This window comes from Paralichthys olivaceus, chromosome 13 (genome assembly GCF_024713975.1).
Source record: "Paralichthys olivaceus isolate ysfri-2021 chromosome 13, ASM2471397v2, whole genome shotgun sequence".
In the NCBI taxonomy this organism is placed as follows: Eukaryota; Metazoa; Chordata; class Actinopteri; order Pleuronectiformes; family Paralichthyidae; genus Paralichthys; species Paralichthys olivaceus.
The window spans coordinates 9,028,739-9,036,952 of record NC_091105.1 but is presented as its reverse complement, the minus strand read 5'-3'; positions in this window follow the sequence as shown (position 1 = coordinate 9,036,952).

Genomic DNA, 8,214 nt, shown 5'->3' with positions numbered 1-8,214 from the left:
TTCTTATCTCCTCTTTCTCTCCCTCCCACCTAAAGTTCCCACTCCACGCCCACTGTACTTTACTACCTCCTCACCTGTGTCTCCCCCCTCCCCCTTTTCTGATTTGTATCTGTTCTTTCTGCTCTTGTCAGCACCACTATTTTCAGTAATAACATTGTCTATCATCGCTCTACATTAGCTAACACAGTTTGTTAACATCAGTCTTTGAATCTGAAGCACATTCCTCACACGGGCCGCCTCACCTCCCTCCCAGCTCTCAGGTTATGGCAGCACTCGGGGTATATGAATGGCTGACACGCAGGGGTAGTCAGAGTGGGCCATTGGATTAAATATTACCAGAGCCACGAGGACCTCCATTAAGCACAGCACCTGACTCGCTTACATTGTATTACCCCATGACCTTCAGCTGGGTTTAATTGAATCTGCGTTTAATCAGTGAGTAGTCGAATCGAAGCAGTCATTATTTCTCACCCATGTCCTTGAGTTGTGGTCCACTCTCCTTCCTGTGTAAGCGAGAGCTGACGCCGACTGCCAAGCTGAAATTGTTGCCCTCCCTATCAAATAAGAGAAGCAGATGTTTGGCCTCTGTGAGTCGGTCTGACAGGAGCCAGAACCAATAACAAGCCCTGGATTATTCCTCTGTGGTGGATTGCTCTTGCTTTTTCCTGGTTGTGCCTTGAGACAGGGCCAAAGTGGCTCTCTGCTATCACCCGCTCTGCAGTGAAAAGAGTGCTGAAGACAAATTCCTGGTGGGGTTTGCTCCTATCTTATCAGATCAGTGTTTAGAGAAGGGAAGCCACTTCAGAGAGCTGAGGTGTGCCCCGCTCATCTCTGCCTCGATTCTCTGTGGACCCTACGCACACACGGCTCTGACAGCACATGCTTCACCTCACTTTAAAAGGTGACTGGTGCTGACTTCATGTGTATTCAACGGTTGATTGAGTCATCGGTTCCTTTGATTGATCAATTAATTCTGGTTGCCGGCTTGTTTGGAAACTGGGTTAATGATAACCATGGTGGGAAATGGCAGCTCTGTGGGAAGTCGGATCCTGCAAATTATGGAGCTGCTAAAAAGATTGATTGCAGATTGATGGATGGAATAGATGTTTACTGTAGTTAAAGATTTATTCTCTGCCTCCTTTTTAAAAGATCACAGTCAGAGGCATTTACCCTATAGTAAGCAGGGATCTTGGGACGTTTTCAGATCTTAGAGATATGACAGTAAAGGGATGACGGGAAATGAGGGCAGAGAGACGGGAGAGACTTGAAACAGGGGCCTCTATCTACAACAGTAATTGAAACATGATCTGTGTCTGGATGTATTATCTGGACAGTAACGTCTGATCCACATCGGACCTGGTTTTGATAAGTGTTATCATTATCTTGACTCTGCTGATACTGTGATCAGTTCTCAACACACAGACTATGTGGGAGGGGCTGCCAGACTTGGGTGGGTGTGTACCAGGTCAAGGAAAGCAACGCCAGGCCCTCACTCATTTTAAATCACTTGTAAGTGGATACTGAGGCTTTTGCTGGACAAGTTGAGTCTCTTCAGTTAATGGCCTTTCAACATGGAGGGTGATTTATTATAATTTTTTTATTTATAGAACATTTAAACTTAGGAAGTCAAACCACCTCCAGATATGAATTTATTCATGTGAATGTCTCGTGTAAAAGGGTTGAAAGGTTTACGTTTAGACCTGAATGTGTATACGCCACGAGCAGCATAATGTGTGTCTTCTTATGGTTTTCATGCTTCATTTATTATGGTTTGGTTTGGCCTGTGAGCAAGTGTTGCATTATCAATACGTTTGTGAATGTGCTGGAATTCAAACTTTCTTAATGATTTTCCTTTTTCATTAAATCGATGATTCACTCTTTTAAATTAAAAATAGGAAATAATATTCTTCTGAAATGAGGGAAATTTTAATTCTAAAATGGTTGATGTGTGCAATAAAATCTCACATATTTAGTGTGATAGCTAAATGTAATACTTTTGTGATGAGGAACAAAATTAATCTTTCACTTCTCCTGGGTAAAATCCAGTTGAAGAAACCGAGCACTACCTTTATCTGACTTAGACATTTTGAAACTCTACTTCTGATCGGAGCTGCCCGTCCTTATTTCCTGTCCTGCAGGTGATGATGGGATTGGAGAGGACTTCATCCTGATTCTTATACCTATCACATCCCCTCACATCATTAAATGAAAAATGAATGGGTACACTTAAAAAAACTGGTGAGGCGTTCTTTGACCTCTATGTTTCCTGCTCCGATTCTGTGCGTGCGTGTGTTTGGTAGACAGACAATATGAGTATGCAATGGCAGAGAGCAGCACAGATCTGTATGAAGCTGAAAAAAGGAAGAAGCAGATCATTAACTGGTGGGCTGGCTGCCATTGCTGCATTACTGGCTCTTCAATCTCAAGGTGTGGTCACAAGCCAAGGTCAAAGGTTCTCTGGTGTCCCCTCCGAGCGTGTGAATGATGGACCCCTCCCTCCAGGGCCTGGATTAGCAGTGGCTTGGTGGAGGGCACGGCTCTGATACGCCGCAGCTTTTCCATCTCACGGCGGGTGAAAGGTAAGGCTTTGAGCGAGATTTAAGACGATGAATTCTGCAGTCAGCGAGGATAAGGTTTGACTGGTTTATGAGCTACGTGTTGTACTGTTATAAGGTGCGGTAAGTGCCAGCCTTTTCTCTGGGACTGTGCTTGGATCTTCAGCCTCCCTCGCTTTCTTCAACTATCACGACAAGCCCGCTGGACGCCTCTCATCTGTTTTGGTCCAATCATCAAAAAAAAAAAACTGAAGTATTTAGGTCAGACTTTAGCCTAGCAAAGGGAGAGACAAGAGGAGAGAAAAATAAAGTACACATTCCATTATTGTCCTCTGCTCGGAGAGTGTTTCAAAGCACTGACGCAGCCAGATGCGACTGCACAGCAGACAAAAAGCCGGCTGGATGTTGAGCTAACATCTCTGTTTGTTGTGATATGCAATGTGTGTTTTATGTGCCGTGAGTGGGGGGTCTTTGTATATACATGTTTGTGTGGCTGGCTCCTCTGTGTTAAGATGTAAGCTTAGTCTTAATCTCCTTGTAGTTGAGTATCAGGCTGGTGCTAAGACATTGATTGGGCCAGCTCCTTAATTGATACCACTGGAGGACTGCCCGCCAGGGGGAATGTGGTTTCTGTGAGTGTATGTGTGCTTCTTTCTGCTGTGTTAGAAGTTAGAAGTGAATCCCTCAGTGACCTGGATGAAACGGAGCTCTCACTTATCCTTATCGAATCCCAATCTTATGTTGTCAAGCTGTGTCCCACCGGGAAACACACGTGCATGCCAGTGAGGGAGATGAGGTCTTATCCGACATTGTTAGGGGCTCCAGACAGCGTTCCAACTGCGGCAATCAGGGCAGCAACCCAACATGATAACTTAGCACAAGAGCAAGTGTGATTGCCTTCATTAATTCACTCACGCACACACGCCCCCCACCCATATGAACACATGCCATTACATGCAGCCAGGCTTCTTGCTCTGGTAATCAAGTCCTGAGACTCCAATTATAAAAAAGAATAATTCATTTGCAGCTTTTCTCCATATTCATGAGGGCGGCACTATAAACTGAATTCCATACATTGTTGAATGTATGTTCCTGGATGAATTATAGATGTTTTTTGAAATTGTTGAGTGTTCTTAAATGTCATCATTAATCCGAACAAGAGAGCAACAGTGCCAGCTCATATCCACAGAGGAGAGTGAAAATGTGTTTTTGTCTCTGCAGAGTTTGTGTATAAAGAAAAAGATAAAGGAACCAGATCCATTCTATAGCTTGTATTATTCCTTTGTGTATGAGAGAGAGAGAGAGAGAGAGAGAGAGAGGCAGGCCTTATGTGCATTTGAGGCAGCCAGTGTGTATCTTCAGGCGTTCGGAGCAGGGATGATCAGAGGGTGGGAGCCCAACACATTCATCAGGGCTCTCCACAGGGACAGAAGTTGAGGCGCTCCACAGAGATGAATAAAAACGCTGCCGACCAGTAAGAAATTTAATAATTTATTCCAGGAATGAAGTGGAGGGGATTTGGAGACAAGTGAGTGTGGAAGGGGTAGGGCAGAGGAATGGATTAAGGCTGACTTCAGTGTCTGTGGGAGATAGAGGCGTGCACTGTGGCCCTGCACTTTTCCCTATTCACACACAGCAACTGAAAAGAAATTCAATTGCCCCTTTCCTTCACTTTCTGCCCAGTGTGCGAGATGGGAAACGGACAAGAGTGCGACCAAATGCAAAGTAAAGTTACATGTGTATGAAGGTGGAGGGATTTACAGAAAGGTGAAAAGGCATCTCTGGTGCTTTTAAAAAGATGGCAGCGCTCCGTCGCCCCCTTCACTCTCCTTTACCATCCCCCTTCCCATCTCCCTGTTTCCATCTCATCTAACAAGCTCCACACCTTCTCACTCCATGTCAAAGCTCCATATCTTTAATATTAATACTATCCAGTGCAGCCAGGCTCAGACTGTCATCCCAGTGGCTTTGAGGCCAGTACACTCCAAAAGAAATCAAATTTGATAAGTTCACAAACGGCTGCTGAAAGCCGCACCATGTGGAAGTCTTCGAATATGCCCTGTGGCTTAAGGCCTGTTTATTTAACGACAGCCAAGCCAGATGGAGGAACTTGCCAGTCACACAGAGAGAGAGGAAACAACAGCAAAGAAAACTTAAAATTGGGAAATTACTTTTTTTAATTTCATTGAATGGCTGAAAGGAACAAATTCAGTAGTTCAGCCCTCCCACACTGCAACGATCACACCCACATGTGACACTGTGAGCTGTAATTTGGCCTGTGTAATTATACGTCATATTTAATTTCAGGTACACTATATTTACTGCCATGTCTGGCAATAGAAGCCTTCTCTTACCCCACAATCTCTCACTTAATGTGATGTACCCCGTCTTATATATTTCTTCTCTTTCAGTTGGACATGATTAAAGCAAAATTATGTAAATGTAAGTTATTTATTTATAATTTTGCCTCATTAATTGCACTTTGAATCAAATTCTAATCTTTTTTAATCTTTCTTGTGTTTGTATCAGGTGCACACAGGTTGAAAAGTTAAGATTATAACCCTTTACTATGTTAATGCCACTGGAGGACTGCCCGCAAACCTGCATCATAATGTTTGACACAAACGTGATGTGTTTTGCACAAAATGTGTGCATCTGTTCTTTGTATTTTCCCCTTCTGCTTTTTCTATAGAAAACCAACTTCCTTTCTAGGAAAATCTGATTTTCCAAAATGACACAACAAACAAGAATCTTGCCAAGAAGAAAAAAAAATCCCATTATTTTTTTTCATCGAAAAATAAAAAAGCTCTTGTCTGAACATGCTCATTTATCTGTTATGTTTGTGGGGGGGATAGTCAGGGTCTTGAGTAGCATTTGTTGAGTTTATTGTGATGGCTGCTGAAGCTATAGGCCATCCATCTTTGTTTATTATTTGCCTTCTGGAATTTTTCATTAAAATAACAAAAGACAACAAAGCTATTAAGTGTCTTAGTTACAAGCCACAGATGGTGGATCTTCCCCTCTCGCACATGAATACAGGTCAGTCGTAGAAGTGTGGTGGATGTATTCAGAATCTTAATTTCAGTAAAGTTGATTTCCCTAACAACCAAAGTAATACTCAATGCAGAGAAATGCCTCCTAAAAGTGTTGTACTATTATGCATTACAATACTGGATGACTGGCAGGCTACTGATGGGTAGCATTTTATTGGTTCACAGGTGGTGAACCTACTATATCAGTATCACACTGAGGAAACAGAGCTGCAACAAGTAGTGGATTGTTCAATGGCGAATATTTGGATAATCAATTCATGATATAATGTGTGTGTGTTTATATATCTATATATACATACATGTTATTGTGAACTGACAATAATTGTTCATTGAGTCAAAGGTGAATTTACTTTTATCAGGGAAACATTTTCCCCAGGAACAGAGGTTTTCTGCATCTGATATCATTATGTCAGTAAAAATAAGAAAATATACAAATACGCTGAAAAGATGAATAGTGTACAGAAAATGAATTGCAACTATGATTTTTCCAGCCATTTGTAATAAAAAAACACTTATTTATTTGTGCGTGTATTAGAGAGAGAGAGAGAGAGAGAGAGAGAGAGAGAGAGAGAGAGAGAGAGACTGTACTGTTTGATTGTTCGCTGAGAGCCAAACAGATGTGTAAATAGAGATAGTGGCGCCAAGTCACATCAGATTAGACCAAGCTACAAAATCAAACTGCCTTTCACTCACACACAAACACACACACACTCTCACAGACAATATATGGAACAGGGAAAAACAAACAAAGCTTCAGTCATATGTCTGGTCTTTATTAACCACAACAGGAACACACACCCCTGCACATGTAAATGTATTCATACACTGTAGGTCTCTGTGTGCTACGGGAACATACCAACACACTGTGGGATAAATACAGCGATGACGCATGCCATCACATGATTCATAAACTCTAATGTTACCACTCCAATATCTCTATAGGCCCCAGGCACAACAGAGAGACCGCCACCAAAAGAGGGAGAGGAGCAAAGGGGCAAGCTGTGATGATGAATTGATTGATGAATGCAAATGAAGATGAATGCATGTGGCAAATACAGATAACCAGAGGAATATGAAGAGTACAGCGGCTGGTTCACCTTCTCCTGTAGCAGAAAATATGAATACCTGATGTGAATCTGGCCTATTAATACCATGGCAGCGACAGTGAACGCACCACTGAACCAGACATGGATCCCTTATCACGGATCATATGGGCCGGGAACAGCGGTCACCAGTCTTCCCTATACCATCTGGAGTCTAATCACTGGGCCAGGAGGCACAGATCATCCTAACCTTTATTACCATATGGGCCGAGTCCTAAAACTGGCCATAGATCAGTGTATGTGTCGAGTAATGGCAGCGGTTTGTGCTTTAAATTGTTGGTCTCCAGTGCAGCATCACACAATCACAAAATATGCTGGATGAAAATGACCATGTGGGAACTGCTGATGCGTGTGTGTGTGTATCTATCTTGATAGTTGATTAAAGGAAGGGGTGGTAATTTGTTTCTGATACATTTTTTTTTTAAACCTAATTTGTTGAAATTCTCTTAAATGGATAGTTCACCCAAAAAGGAAAATTCACACATTATCTACTCACCTCTTTGCCAATGGAGGGGTGGGTGAAGAGTTTGATTCCACAAAACACTGATGGCGTATCAGGGGTAAACAGTGTTTCAGCCAAATCAAATACAATCAAGTAAATGGTGACCTATTCCTCAAATGTAAAAACTTAACTCGATACTGCTCCTGTAGTGTCACCCAGGTGTCAGTAAGCCCCCACATTCAAATTTGCCTTGAAACAAGGTCATTTACACCATGTTTTTAAACTGGAAAATGACCTTGTATTCATTTTTGGGTGAACTATCCCTTGGGGACCATAATTAACATGACCAATCATTTCATAATAAAACGATTGGTTGGCAGTGGGCATGTTTTCAAAGTGTAGCCTGCTCTAGCTTTTCTGTAATTACCAACCCTTGCTTTGATTGTTTCAGTTAAAACACAAGCCTTTCATAAACAGGTTTTACTGCTTTACTCATTTTACATAAAACATTTTTTGTTTTCATTTGTTGGTCGGGCAAAACTGTAACGTTGGGACTGACAAAAGAGATTGAGAATTGTGTAGGAGGCAATGTGAAGTGTTTTATCACACCAACCAAGAGTTAGTTCACCCACTCACAGAAACATGCAGATAGTTTTTCAGATTGTAAGATGTCTATCTGTGACAGCTCTTACTTGCTGTGTAGAGTTTTTCATTGGAACAACTTTCTACTGTGAAAACACAAAAAGTGAAAACTGCTCACAGACGGTTAAGAATATCCAGAGTTATGAGGATACTGATTCTGGATAGAAATGCTGTTGAATTTTTTTTAATGGACATTTTTCAAGCTCAGTGTGAGTAGCACAAATGCATTTCCTTTTCCTCTTTGGATAGAAAAGCACCTGAGAAAACATTTGGGTGAAATGGACCTTTTAAAAAGCACGTCACACAAATCTGAACAAAATTTTTCTGATCACAATGTATTCAGTGTAATTGGAGTGCGTGCGCACGCACACACACACACACACACACACACACACACACACACACACACACACACACAC